The following is a 16,174-nucleotide window of genomic DNA, read 5'->3' on the forward strand; positions in this document are numbered from 1 at the left end:
CTGCACCACTCAGCAGAGGCCAACGAGGGGTTAAAGGTAAGTGTAGCATCTTACTAACAGGATTATGTAATTTATGGAGTTACAAGAAAACAATCACAAATGCAATAATTTCATTATCTGTCCAAACAACACACGCAATTTAGGAGAAGGGAGGGATGGGAGCTTTCTCAATAGATAATTAATCCATCTTGGTTAAACAGAAAGCAACAACGGCTTTGTCACACGCACGCAGCCGATTGTTCTGAAGAAAAAGGGAGGGGAGGTGAAACTTGTTTGTAGCGCTGCACATGATGGTTCAACTTTTTTTTAATTGCTCCACTGTTTATTGACTTTCATACTCCAGAGACAGGAGCTGATTGTACTAAATCAAACACCTGGCAGATCAATGAAAGGAACAGATCGTGATATTCCCGCTCGTGAAGGTCTCCGGGGTCTTGGCCGACTATCTGAGCAGCTCTGCCAGCACCTCCAGCCACGACGTCTCCACCCCGAAACCCTCGGGACCAGGCCTCCAAAAAAAAACAGCCTCAGCTGCACTCTGTGTTTATTGTAATAATAATATTATTAAGATAGTTGCAACATGGTCAACATGATAAGTATCCACTTTTAGTAAAGAATAGTGCCCGACGAAGTGGCCTTTTTAGGAATTTATGGACATGAAGGAAAGGTTTTTTGGTAATGGACATCTCATCAGGTATGTGTGCGTCTCCCTGAGGAGAGTCTGACTGAAACCTGGAACAATTTTACTCTTAAGTTTCTAATGCAATCAACTTATTTACTACTACTGCTTCTAAAAAAAGCTCAAAGAGTAGAGTAGCTTTTTCCTCCATCATCACTTATGAACCTCCATGCATGTGTGGTGGTGACGGTGTCTGCAGAGAGGGATTTTCATGTTTTGTTCTGTCTCCTTTCGCTTTAAAAACACTCAAGACAGCTCAGCTGACGAGTCCAAAGTCATATCCACCTCATGACAACTTGTTAACATTCCTTTAAGCTGTGTGCGATCCCTAACCACTTACTTTTTTTCTGTAGTTAAGTTAAGGTCCTTGCTGTATTTCAAAATAAAAGCACGGTTGAATTCAAACAAGTTAAGTACTCTCAGCTTAAGACAGTACAAAACTTCAAAATAAAAGCCTTGCATTTTTATTTTAAATGGAGAATGATGTTATTCGCTATTTTAAAATGTGATTAAGGGGGCGCCGGTAGCCTAGCGGTTAGTGCACGCGCCTCCATGTACAGAGGTTTAATTCCTCCAAGCGGGCAATCCGGGTTTGGATCCAACCTGTGGCTCCTTTCCTACATGTCATCCTCTCTCTATCTCTGTCTCTGATTTCTGACTCTATCTGTCCTATCTCCAAATAAAGGGATAAAAAGCCCCCAAATAAAATACCGTTAAGATTTATTTTTTGGGCTTTTTATGCCTTTATTGGAGAGACAGAACCGAGTGGGAGTGAGTCAGAAAGACGGTTGAGAGAGAGAGAGAGAGAGAGAATGACAAGTGAGAAAGGAGTCACAGGTCGGATTCAAACCCGGGCCACCCGCTTTGACTTACCAGTCAGCCAGTCCCTGTTCTAAGGGAAATTAATAATCACTTATATTCCACATATTGTTTTTAAATGTTGACTGAATTAAGTTTTAAGTTTGAATCAAAACAAAGATAACAGATGTTTTATTCTGGACACAGCAGCTGGAAGTGATGGATGTGGTTGTATGAAAACATTTATGTAACAGCTGTCAGTAACATCTGGGTCAGGGTGGAACAGAGCAAAGGGTCATGTGGAGAAAGAAATATAAAGTGACTGATTTTAGCGTAAACGACCAGTAACTTGTAGAAAAGATGATTCTTTGATGTCTCTATCAGTTCAGGACATGAAGACGTGTGAAGACATTGAGGACAAACTGGAGCGCGATGAAGAGGAGTCTAGTGGATGTGACGTCTGAGAGCGACTCGGAGAACTTGGAGCCACATGGATGAAAGCGAAGCAGCCAACGTGTTTGACGAAAAGCAGCAGACACAGAACCCCCAAAGTCCACACCCGCAGACTTTGAGGCTCGTTCCTGGTAAGTGTCTGACATGCGAAACAGTCTCGAGGCCCTCTGGTGTGGACTTCTAAATAATAAAATTCCGCACTTTGCAGATCTTCAGACTTCTCCTTTGGGACTTACCCAGAGTTCATTGCAAACCTTTGACGTGGAGGACGAGATCATATAAAGATAAATGCTCACAAATGTGACACCAATATTATCAGGCTGGGGAATCAAAAGTACACAGACGTAATGAGGGCGGAGCTTCGTTGCGGCGCTGTTGTTTCAGAATTCCTTACAGCACTGTTAGCATTGTGTTTGCATTGTGTTTGCATTGTGTTTGCATTGTGTTAGCATTGTGTTTGCATTGTGTTTGCATTGTGTTTGCATTGTGTTAGCTGCATGCTAGTGATTCTTAGTTAACCACTCTGTCTCTGAATGAATCGGTCTCGGTCTGCTCTCACACAGTCAGGATGTCACATGATGACCCAGTGATTAGAAAACGAAACACAGGAACACAGAACCTCCTTGTGATATAATTGTTAATTACACATTTCACACAACATCTTTTTGGTTTTTATCACACCTACTTAAGTCGTGAATGCTTTCTGTTTCATGTACAGTAAAGTTAACTCGAGGGCAGGATGTCAGAGGCAGTCACACACCGACACTGCCAAAAATGAAGTCATAAATCAGGCTGTAGGAAAAAGCCCGTCGTAAAGACGAAGAACTTGTGTAAAGCGGTGATCCGGGCGTATTAAACATGTAGTGTGGTCTAAATATCATCTCTGTTTCTCATATTAATTTAAACGTTTAAAACCCACTGAGTTTGTGTGAAAACATTTCTGAGTGAAAGCTGCGTTTGAGTGCAGAAAAACTATGGCTTCCTCTATTTGGAGATGACACACACACGCACGCGCACACACACACACACACACGCACACACACGCACACACATGCACACACATGCACACACATGCACAGCCGTTTTCACATATGCTCTCCAGAAATGTTCTGTTTAAGGTTATTCAGCATATGTGGACAAAGCGTTGCAGCAGTAGTACATGCCAATATGTGTGTGTGTGTGTGTGTGTGTGTGTGTGTGTGTGTGTGTGTGTGTGTGTGTGTGTGTGTGAAGCTCTGGTTGCCAGATGAATGTGATAATGCTTGTTTCCAAACTCAGTAATTACATAATTTCCAGGATTTACTGCAGAGAGTTAATTTTCTCAGAGTCCAGTTTTTTGTTCTCGTTCCTGCAGGATGAAGCTCCGTCACAGTCGACAGAATGAACATGATTTATGTAACGGTGGATATACAGATGGACAATTCAAACAGGATGTAGTAGAACAGCACATAATCCTGCTCACTAGTTGTGCAACAGATCTGTTTGGAACACCCCTCACGCTGGCCCGACAGGTACAATCGATCGGCAAAGGCTGAAACAATTTACGGTAAGAAAAAACGCGCAGCTAGTTCAAAAGCAAAAGTCCAAACGAGAGGCAACAGATGCAGAAAAATGCTGCAAATATATCAAACACACTGAAAAACAAAACAATACCACCTAGATTAACATGAAGGCGCTGCAAAAGAAACCGATACAAAGAAGAACTGCAAATACTGAAGCCGGGTATAGCCTATAGGACAGTGGTTCCCAAAGTGGGAGGGGGTCCTGAGACACTGGGAGGGGGGGGGGGGGGGGGGGTCGCAAGATGCCTTCCAAAAAAGATAAGAAATTTGAAATGACTAAAAATTACATATTTTACCCATTATTGTTCAATTACCGACAAAAAAGATGTTCAATTTAAAATAAAAACCTTTGTGCTTAAGTGAGATTTGTGCTGAAATGAAAGAAAGAAATGTGAGTTTGCACATCAATTTAACAATGTATTTTATTTAAAAGTACTTTTCAAAACTCTCATGGTCACCTCACAGAGCAGAGATAAAAACAACAAAGTAACAACACAACGATAAAATTAACATTAAAAACATTAAAAACACAAATGTACAGGATGTAAAAGGAGTTATGAGACCGGGTGGAGAATGATCGGACTGAATATGCCAGTTTAAAAAGATGTGTTTTGAGATCAGATTTGAAAATGGAGAGAGTCGATATTACGGATTTGTGGTGGGAGGGAGTTCCAGAGGTGGGGGGCAGAGCGGCTGAAGGCCCTGGACCCTGGAAAATGCACACAGACACACTGAAATAATAGAATTATCTTAAGGCTGCTGTGGTCTTTGGTGTTGTTCTAATGTCAGTGTTCGGATCTGTTAGTGTGAGCTGCTGTCCTCAGTCTCTCACATCGTTATTTGGGCCGTCACAGGATGAAAAGTTTGGGACCCCTGGCCTCAGAGAAACAGCGCTCCATCGGTGTTTATCCTCATGTGGTTTGAAAAGAAATGAACTTCCTCGTCTACCTCCGGCTTTTGTCAGTGTCCAAACCTGGCAGGATGGGGGCATATCGCCACCTGCTGAAGAGAATCAGACATACTTTAATAAATCGATTTAGGTTGCTTTAGGACGAGAACAGTAGTCCAGTTAAACAGCCTGACACGTTATAACTGCAGCTCAGATGAACTGCAATGTAAACGTTGTTGAGAGCAGCGCCCGGGCAGCTGCTGTTCGGGACACGGTGGGTCAGCAGGTGGTGTGGGTGGTGGTGGAGTGGGTTCAGTATGTGTACACAGATGTTCAGAGAGGGAAAAACCCCAACTAGCTTTTACTGCAGCCATGATGATGATGATGGGAACTTCATCGGAGTGGAAATGTTTGTTGTTGAGCTGTCGTAAAGTTTATAAAGAGTTTCCCCTTCAGGAAAGCTGGAAGTGGGGGGAGGGGTGCTCAGATTTTTTTGTCTGCACTCAAATGAACCCTGCAGTCAAACAAACGGATCTCTGATTGATTCTTTTCTTATTTAGTCTTTTTTAGGTCACCTTCTGTTTTTTTCTGTAAATGGCATTTTATTTGTCTTTTGGTATCCATCCATCCATCAGAAGGCGCAATAAGGCAACCCAGACTTTCCTCTCCCCAGCAACGTTTTCCAGCTCCTCTAGGTATATGGGTGTATGTATGTTTACATTTATTACTATTAATGTATGATCTATACCAGTGTTTTTAACTCGTCTAGTCTCAGGACGCACCTCCAAATCCACCATGAAAAATCACGATTGATAAAATGAAGAATTGAGCAGATTTTGCAGCTTCCGTCAACTGTGGCTCAGACGGTGCAAAACATCTGACGCAAGCAAGAAACTGAACAAAACGAACACGTTTAAAAAAAGGCGCTTGAGAGGCGCCAGGTTTTTTTCCAGGCACACACTCGCGGCCCACTTTTTTCTGAATGTCACAGAGACATATTGTAGGAATCAGTGACCTTCCCTCTGGGTCGACTTGAATACTTTCTTACATTTACTTTTTCCCTCTCCTTTTGGGATATTTAGAGCAATGATTAAGTGTGACTGGTGTTTTTTTTTTTGTGTTGTGCGTTTTTATTTTTGGAACAATGACATGTTTCTGTACGCCTACTGCTTCTACGATCACTTTTTTTTTACATTTTACAAATAAAATCAAAATGACTCGATGTGAATAAACAGAGTGTTGATTGATGTGTTAACAGAGAAGCTGACGGATTGATCACCTCCCTCCTCCCCCTTTACCTCCTCCCCCCGTCCTCCCCCAATCTCTAATCATCGCTCTTTTCAACCTGCTGTGTTTCAACACCTCCTCCTCATCTGACCTCTGACCTCTGTGCCCTGGCCCCTGATGTTGGGAGTTGTTGGAGGTGTGGAGAAAGGTCTGGGGGTGAAAAGGACACACACGCTGTGTTTACTTCAAGAGAGGCCACACACATTCACACACACACACACACACACACGCACACACACAAACTGTTTTCACATGTGCACTCCAGCAAATTCCTAGAAATTTCAGTTCCCTTCTATGCCCAGTGAAGTTTTGGCAGAAAGCTGTTTGTCACCTGATTGATTGATTGATTGATTGATTGATAATTGTGCAGAGATCTCTCCTGTCACTCACTGCTCGGAGGATAAATAAACGTCATCACCTCGTCCCCTTTTGTTCCCGACCTCCCCGTTCCCATCAACTCACCCCGACTTCGCACCGAAAATTAGGCGGCTGGTAGGAGAAGTTCAGGGTGAAAAAAATGTGACCATTTGCTGTCACACATGCAGCTGACCCTGGAAATGTCAGTTTGGACCAATACACACAAACACACACAAACACCTGTTGTGTGTTTGTTCAGAGTCGTCCTCCTCATGTTGTGATAAAGGTCACACCGTCCTCCTCTCAGTCTGCTTTACTGCGTGATTAAAATGTAAGAGAAACATGTTGCTGTGTTGAAAACATCTCTGAGGGACTGAAGAGAGGAGGAGGTGTTACAGCTGATGAGGTGTGTGTGTGGGTGTGTGTGTGTGTGTGTGTGTGTGTGTGTGCTGTTGTTGCTTACGCAGGTTGGACTGAGGGTGTGCAGACTCCAGCTGCTGACAAAAGGCCACCCTGAGTGACCCTAAGGAGGAACTTGGGTGGACCCGGGGTATGCAGGATTATGATGTTTCCTATGGATCCCCCCGGGGTCCTGGTCTGTGAGCTCATGTGTAGAATGGATCTGCTTCTGTTACACAACCGGAGCGGCTCGGACTCGCACATATATCTAGCTGGATGACAGTGTGCATGTGTATGTCAGGATGCAGCCGGGGAAGCAATCATGAAGGAAGAAGGTGTACCATCAATCCAGACCTTTGCCCCAGATCTCAGGGTTTTTACCTCCTGAGTGGGTTCTGAGGACTTCCGATCCTCTGGTCTGGTTCTGTTGGTGCGTTCAGGTCCCTCTCAGGTCGGGATTAACTTACTCTGTTACAACATTGTGTGAACTCACATTGCATTATGGCATTGCTAACCGCAGAGAGGTAGCGACAGAGGCAAGGCGTGTGAGCACTCAGCAACCTTCACACACACACACATTAACACAGATGTGGATCCCTGTGCAGCGCTGTTCAGCCTCGCCAGCGCCGAGGTTTCACATTGTCAGCTCATTCAGATCAGGGGAGGAAAAACCAACTATTCTAGGGCGGCTGTGGCTCAGTTGGTAGAGTCAGTCATCCTGGAAGGTCGGGGGTTCGAAACCAGGCAACATGATGCTGGGGAAGACTCTTAAAGGGATACTTCACCCGTTGAAACATGAACCTGTATTGAATCTGTCATATATGTAGTAGAAATGTGAAATACATTTTGAAGTTGGAGCCTTCTTGGCCGTGAAAAGGCAGAAAGTGTCTTTTTGGCTCATGTGGATGAAAGACGCCAAATCCCAGAATGCACAGCACCGCAGGCCACTTCCACTAAGGTCAGGTTTACAGACATGTTTACTTCAAAACATACGGCCGTTTCCTCAACTGATTCAGAGATTTCTTCCAGAAGGAATTGGTATCTTGGAAAGTCCTGTCAGAAAACAGACTCTATGTCTGAGTCCATAAGCAAACAGTGAGAGCACCAACACTACCAGTCCGCCCCAGCTCGAGCCGGCCCGGGCTCCTCGTCCTCACCGCCAACAAAGATTTCATTCAAAAATACTACCAGGTTGCTAATGATACAAAGCTTAATGCAAATGGATGAAGTATCCCTTTAACCCAAGTTGCTCCTGCTGCTTTGTTGGCGGTGTATGAATGTGTATGAATGGAATTAGTTAATTCTGATGAACACTTTAGGTGTGACCTGCGGCAAAGCGCTATACATATAAGTCCATTTACCCTTCTGCCTCTGTGTGTTACACAATGCACGCAAGGCACAACAAGTATTCTGCCTTCACATGGCAGACTGTAAACGCAGTAAAATTGAGAAACAGGTCAAGTTTCAACACTTACAATCCTGAAAATTGGAGAAAAAAAAACATTTCTGCCCCTGAGAATGGGGATTTTTACGCCTGTCACACCATTTGGGATGCAGAATAGTGGGGTGAAGATGTTACGCCCCTGATACGTCATCTGACAGCTTTATAAAAGCTTCATAAGTTTTTTTGGTTTTGGGTGTAAAATACATGACACATATTTGATGAAACTTGAACACAGCAACAACAAGCAAACATCCTGATGTACAGACACACCCTGTCTCTATTCAGAGGGTTAAATACCATTATAAATCAAAAACCCAAGAAGTGTGCAGTCCATGATGTCATGAAGTCACGCACGTTGTGAGCACATCGTGCGTGACGCTGGACACGAAGCTCTGTCGTGTCCACAAACACACAGACGCACGTAGCCAGCTTTAGGTGAAGCAGTCAGCAGACTGTGGAGGAAGCTGAAATCATCTGAGTCATTCTGCAGAGACAGAGCTCAGTTCTCTGAGGGAGAGACGAGAAGTCACACACTGAATGAAGTGTTAGAATCACAAACACACACACACACACACACACACACACACACACACACACACACACACACACACACTAACTTTAGTCCAGAGGAACTTTGGTCTCCTGAGTAAAAAGGGAAATCACACAGACATCTGAACCTCCTCCCTCTGTACTAACAGGATTAGAGTGCATGGGCCTAAAGAGCAGCCCACTGACCCACACTCACTGTGTGTGTGTATGCGTGTGTGTGTGTGTGTGTGTGTGTGTGTGTGTGTGTGTGTGTGTGTGTGTGTGTGTGTGCGTTTCCTGCATCAGAAAAGCTTTTCCTGATGTCCTTAATGTAAAAAATACTCCAAAACTCACAGACTGCCTCGTACAAATTAATATTAGCTATCATCAAAACAACAGATTCTTACGAAAAGTTAGTGGAAGTTTTTTTTTCCTGTGAAGTCTTTCAGTGAGAATGACTCAGAGCATGAAACAGAAACCTGTTTGTATATAGGGAAATACAATGAACTCAACTTTCCAAAGAACACAGGCACTGACGGCAAAAGGCTTAATCAAAAGCAATTTTCACATAGTAAATGTTTCAGGAGGACTGCCCCTGAAATCCTCCTGATGGGGATTTTCACTCAGTACATTTAAACTGAGTAAGCTCGAACAGAGACAGAAGTTACTATATGTCCGATGGGAGAGGGTGCGGGGGGGGTCTCCTCTGGCTAAACATGATGTAAAAAGAACCGCACGGAGTAGCAGGCAGACAAAGCAACAGAGTCCACTATACGATGCTAAAATGAGAATATTTGCTTTCATATCAACGCTTTGTGTAGTTTGACAGAATCACAAAAGAGCGGAGAAGAACAAACTGGAGAGCAAGAAACATAATGCAGCCGTTTAATTACGTGCAGAGTTCATACCTGTCGTATTGTAGGTCACCCCCCCCCCCCCCCACCAGAGGGGAATTCTCCTGATAATATCTTGCTGAGAAACTTGGGATAAAGTGCAGCTGTTTGCATTCACAAATGTGCGTACATTTTAAAGCTGTCAGAATCTTTTTTTTATCAGTTTTATTTTAGGAGATATTTTGAGGCTTTATGCTTTTATTATTTTAGGACAGTGGCTAGAGTAGGAATTTGGGGAGAGAGAGAGTGGGGAATAATGTGCAGGAAAGGAGCCACAGCTCAGACTTGAACCCGGGCCGCCCACTTAAAGGACTATAGTCTTCGCAGATGGGGCAACACCTAACCACTAGGCCACCGGCGCCCCGTTAATTCTTTTATTTTTTCATGTCCTTGGCCACAACGTCATGACGCAAATTCTTCAGGTTATCCCACTTTTCAAAACAATGCACTACGAACCCTAACCCGCATTTTGCAGAGGTCTCTTTTTAACACCTACTACAAGTTAAGTGTAAGATCATATAGTAACTTCTGTCTCTGTTCGAGCTTACTCAGTTTAAATGTACTGTGTAAATTCCGTCCTGTTTGACTCACTCAGTCACTTCCAGAATTTGGTACATTCCCTTTTTCCACAATGCTTTTTGTAAATGTGTTTGGGGACTGGAAAAACTGTTCAGCTGATTGTAAATTTCTCTCAGAGCTAGTAAAAGTGTTTCAAATCTTGTAAATTTGTTTTCCTAACTGTGAATTTGTCTCAAGCTTGTTTAGGTTTACACTTCCCAGCCACCGTAGCAGACCCACAATTAGAACCAACAACAGAACCTACCTGTTGTAGTTAAATGGTAACTGTTAAATGAGCTTGTATAGTTCATCTTTTCTAGTCTTCTGATTACTCAAAGCATTTTCACACCGCAGGTCACACCTACACATTCACACACTGATGGTAGAGGCTGCTCTGTAAAGTGAAATCATATACTTGAAGAAGAAATGTACAAACAATACATGTAAGGTCTTTATAGGAGGCCCCTGTAAGGACACTGAGCAGGTCCTGGTAGTCACTGTCACTGGTTCATGGTCACATCTGTGTGATCCTGCATGTCCCAGTCTGTCAGCAATTATTCCTTGGAAGGTAACGTTGCCTCTCTCTCTGTGTTTGTTTAGTGAAGTTATTAACGTCTGTGTGACGTCTCTCTCTGTTACTCACTCTCCGTGCTGTTGTGTAACACTGTCTGCTCAGAGCCAGCTTACGTATAGGGGGGGGGGTGTACGAGGGGTTAAAGCGGTGCGTCATGGACACTTTCTCTCTGCTCACAGCTGCAGCGAGGATCTCCTCAACATGTCGGCCCGTGGCCAACACAGGGAACCACATCTGTGTGTGTGTGTGTGTGTGTGTGTGTGTGTGGTAGGGAGGGAGCTGAAGAGAATGTGAGATAGTATTGGAGGGAATAGTCTGGCAGGTCAATCAAGATGTAACAGACTGTTTCCACAGGATCAGTGTGTGCAGCGTTTAACCTCTGCGGTGGTTTTGCTCTGTGCGCCGCGCGCCCAACCTCACTGGGTCCGCTTCTGAAATGTGCAGCGGAGTGCAGCAAAAAGCAGCTGACTCGTGGTTTCAAAAGATCACGCAGGAAAAATGAATAAAAAAGAGCAAACAAAGTTGATGTTGTCTTTCTGAGGTTCTGTTCTGACATTATGTTGATAAAGTCATGGGATCCGTTCTCTTGTGTTTTATTCAGAAATTGACTGGAAGCTCTATGCGTTCTCTTGTCTGACTTCCTGTTCAGCTTAACGCGCGCTTGCAGCGAGCACCATCGGAAACAGTCCTGGCGCGTATATTTGGAGCAGGAAGTTGCGCTGTTGCTACACACTGTGCGAACACAGGCAGCGGCTCGTGCAGTGGAAACTCGGAGAGGGTGCGATCAGATCTGGAATGTGAGGCGAAACGCAGCGCTCTGATCCTGTAGAAACTACCAGTGACAAATGATAACGTGAATGGTGTAAATAATAATGTGTGCATGTGTTTGGCAGGAGTGTGTGCTCTGCAGTTTTCATTACTGTTGTAAAATTGAAATCAGGATTTCTGATAATTCGACGGTTCAGAAAAATGACCTTATGTGTGTTTATGTGTTTTGTATATAGTTTTATACCACATACATCGTATTATGTCTGTACGGCGCTCTCCTTCAGCTACAGATGTCCAAAGCACCCGCCCACCATAGTGGAATAACACAAATAAATTCGTCAGACTAAAGGTCAAGATGGGACTTTGAACATGTGACTGTTTCCAGAGGAAGTCGTGATCACATGACTCATGGGTGGTAAGACATTTTCCAGCTATAGAACCTATTTTTTCCTGTGGTTACTATGACGATCACAGAGCATCATGCAGGGACTCTGTGTCCCCTCCCGAGGATAAAACACACATTTAGGTAAGAATGGAGAATCCCTAAAGTGTGTGTGTGTGTGTGTGTGTGTGTGTGTGTGTGTGTGTGCGTGCGTGCGTGCGTGCGTGCGTGCGTGCGTGCGTGCGTGCGTGCGTGCGTGCGTGCGTGCGTGTGTGTGTGGACATGTCAGCAGACTCGTGTGTGTGTGTGTGTGTGTGTGTGTGTGTGTGTGTTAACAGGGACAAGCGGCTAACTCTGATTATCTCACTCTGTTAATCAAACACACATGTACGAGGGCTACACACACACACACACACACACACACACACACACACACACACACACACACACACACACACACACTGTGACGGCCCTGTAACGTTTTACTAAAGGTAGCAGAAAAGAGTCAAACTTTTTTGTTACAGTTTTTCAGCCTTACCTGATAACATATTCCTCATGAGGATATCGAGGTCAGTACACACACACACGAGGAGGAACACACACACACACACACACACACACACACACACACACACACACACACACACGTTTTTACCTCTGCTCTCTCTCTCTCTCTCTCTCTCTCACTCCCTCTCTCTCTGCGGGCTCCATAAACTATCCAGGTGTGAAAACATTTCCATCCTGACTGTGAGACCTTCAGCAGCGTCTCAGGAGAGCAAAGGCCAAAACACAGATGGATGCACAACTCTCTCTCTCTCACCTTTACATCCAATCCTTCAACTCATTTAGCAGACGCCTTTTTCCAAAGCGACTTACAACACAAGCGAGGATCTAGAGAGGAGGAAACAATGTCAGTAAGTACAAACAAAAACCTCTACGTCCGATCAGACACAGGTGCTGACAGAGAGTGCACAGAGACAGAGAACTTTTTTATTTTGAAGTAATTAAAGGTAATATATCGTCATGAAAAACAACAACATGGACAGCTGCTCAATAGAGTTCCACTCAGCATCAAAACCATCCTAAATATCATCATAATCAATATCATTAAGTGTGTATTTGTTAATCAAAGAGCTGGGTCTTTAGCTTTTTCTTAAAGGATCACAGCAGATCAAATGGAGTTTGGTAGTTCATTCCACCACCAGGGGGCGACATACACACTCCTACACCCACAAAGGTTTCTAAATTCTGATTGTGATGGGTTTTTTTTTTCGTTTGAATAGATTTATACTCAGTAAGGCCTGTTAGTGATTTGTGCGCTACACGTCCGTCCTGTCTCTATGACAACAGGCCGTTGACAACGGCAGCTGTATGACCGACTGCTCAGTTACTTTTAACTGAATGTTTTATGTTTGAGATCGTTTATTTACCTGATCAGACACAGAGCAAAGAGGATGTGGATATAACATACGATCCGTAGGAGACAGAAATACGGGGAATATGATACATTTTGAAAAGAGCGCCCGTGACGACAACAGCACCTTTCTGAAAAGTTGAAAGATTTGAGAATTTGAGCGCTCAGAGCGGCCACACAAAAACGGCAGAGCGCATGTTAAAAAAGACGCTGGGCGCTACGCTTTTCATCCGGACAGCCGCTTCCTGCTGTAGACGCTTTCTACCCATTGAAAACAACTGAAAAAAAAAAAAGCTAGAGTCTCAAAAGAGTCTCAATGAAATTCTTCGCCTGTGGGATCAGAGCAGTTCTGTATCACTTCCATCTCAGCTCAAATTGAAACAGTGATCATCATAATGAACACAAGTCATCACAGTGACTAATAAACCACTTTCCCTGCTGGAAACTGCGGAGACGTTTAGAGATATACAAACTGTAAAGAATCATGACAGCTCCTCTATGAAACACTGTTTGGTATTTAACATTATGACACATTAAAGTGAACACAGATGTAATCATGTGGTCAGTTGTTGAATGTGGGAGGATGAACTTGTCTCATAACAATCTGTTGTTAGTTTGTGTTGGATTTTTTCCAACAAACTCAAAGATTGGGATTCGGAGGTTAAATGTATTAAAAGAGTTTATAGAGTCTGAACAAGAGTTAAAGGCAGGGTTGGTAATTTAAAAAACTAGCATGATTTTGAAAGTAGCATTCCCTCAGTGCACCGTCTGCACCCACCCCCTCCCCTCTGTGCTGCCTCAAAAGCCACGCCCCCTCACTTATGTGCACGAGCGCCGTTGCTCCAGAAGCGGACTTCAGCTCATGCTTTGAGTGTGGGCTAGTTCACGCAAGAGGTAGAGAGCGAGCAGGGAGACAGGGAGGCGTGTGATTGGTTCATCAGATTGGTACCTCGTGGCAGACATTGGTTGAAGTCTTTACAGACTTACAAACTGATACAGATGATGGATTTTCTTTGTTCCTTTTTCAGAGAACATGAGTTGTTAATTTCTGTCAGGACCTAAAGACAACTTCAACCAAAGTCTTAAAAAGTGAATCTGGAGGAAATGACAAACCCTGACTTTAAAGTCCTCACCTGCAGAGGTGAGTGCACTCCCAGAAAAGTTTAGAAAACTGCCCCGGATATCTACGCCCTTGTTCACACATGCACCACAAAGCAGGAGGCCTTAACGCCGTAGTGGGTTTTGCTCCAGTTGCAGAATGTAGACGTCTTAAACCCCTCCCACTGGCTTTTCCTGAATATTTCCTGCTGCGTACTCACGTCGACTCTATACCCGACTTCACTCAGAATATGAACCATATTAACCTGCGGACTATGACACTGTCCGAGTTCCTGTGCAGACCGCTCCGTCTGACCTGAGATAAGACGGTCTGGTCTGTATAGAGGATTCCCTGTTTGTGTCAGCAGCTGACCCCGCCTCTTTCCCTATCATTACTTAGCACCACATGGAACAGCCTTTGATGCACCGCCATCATACAATCGGTCTTAACTAAATTGAGAAATTCAAAAAGAAGTGACATGAGTCGCCAAGGGGAGAAGAAAAATGCAAAATGGAAGTTACCAAAAACAACAAAGGGAAAAAGTAAAAGTAAAAGTAAAAGTAGCAACAGCAAATAGTGAAATATATTGTTTTTTTCTCCTCTGTGTCGGGAACTGCACATGCTCAGTATCACTCAGCCAGGATGTGGGAAGCCTCAGTGTGTGTGTGTGTGTGTGTGTGTGTGTGTGTGTGAGGGGAGGAGGGCACTGATGCCTCTTCCTGTCTGAGCCAGATAACGGAGAAAGGGAGAGTGGGAGATTCCAGAATGTGTACATGTGTACACACACAGCGTCATCACTTTCACTCTCATTTGTGACTCAAGCTGCTCACACACGCTTCACACATACTCACACTCACTCATCAGTGTGAGCTTTTTAAAGAACGAGGCTTCAGACATGTACACACACTCACTGACTGTCTCACAGTCATCTGGGGCTGGCTGTGGATCAGTGGTAGAATCGCTCGTCTCCCAAACCAGAAGGTACGGGTTCGATCCCCAGCTTCTGTTAGACACATGTCAAAATCTAAGCAAGACACTGAACCCCAATTCGCTCCTGCTGCTGCTTCAGCAGTGTGTGAAAATGAATGGACACTTTGCTTAGCTACTTCTGCCATCTGTGTGTGAATGCGGCGGGAATCTCCATTGACCATTTACACGCACGCACACACTTTTTTTTTTCATCAGGCTGAAATCTTTTTAATGCTCTGACCTTGATTTCAGTCTCCCGCCCTAACCTAACTCATCCTCCTCAGGACAAGAATGTTTCTCCAGCCTGTAATAATCATCACACAGCAGCAGCTGCAGCAGCACAGTCTCATCCTGTTCCATGGATTGATCAATCCTCTCTCGTCTCGTCTTCTAACTCATCTCCCACCCCTCCTTACAACAGTATGAATGAATGAGTCTTTGATTTTTGGTGTCTGGCCTCAAATGGCCCATCCCTTGAAGGACTATTCAGACACATTTCAAGAAAACATTTCCTAATGCCATTAAACTTGCACGAAATGAAAACGATAGTGTTGACAATTCAACACTAAAACACTGGTATAACTCAATAAATAAAAAAAAAAGAGAGACTAAGAGGGGCGAGAGACAGAGAGAGACTGTGCTTTCAAATATCTGTTCATTGATACCCAGGACAAAGTAGTGTTGTGTAAGATCCAGTCTGAGTGTCTGCTTCTGTGCAAAAGATGTGTGTTTCGTTCTGCTCCAGGATTTATAAATATAATTGGATACTGTGTCAGTGGTTGTTAAAAGACATTTTATTTTATTTTATCACTGTCCTGGAGCACGCCGATGTGTGTTGGTACTTTATCAAAGAGTATGTTCCTCAGGTCATCATAAAATGGACAGTACAATAAAAAGTGAATTTTGCGCTCTACTTCTCAAGCTCACAGTAATGACATAATCTGTGGTCTTCTTCAGTTCCAGTATATCGACCAGTTTCAATAAGTAATGGTTATTTCCCAGAGCCAAACTGGGCACAGAGAGAACGCAGGCTCTTTGATAGGTCATACACAACATGTTTTTCTCATTCATACACAGTTTGTACGTTTACAATTTTGGCTTGTGATGAAATCTTTAACCCA

Source organism: Labrus bergylta, chromosome 8, assembly GCF_963930695.1.
Source record: "Labrus bergylta chromosome 8, fLabBer1.1, whole genome shotgun sequence".
Lineage (NCBI taxonomy): Eukaryota > Metazoa > Chordata > Actinopteri > Labriformes > Labridae > Labrus > Labrus bergylta.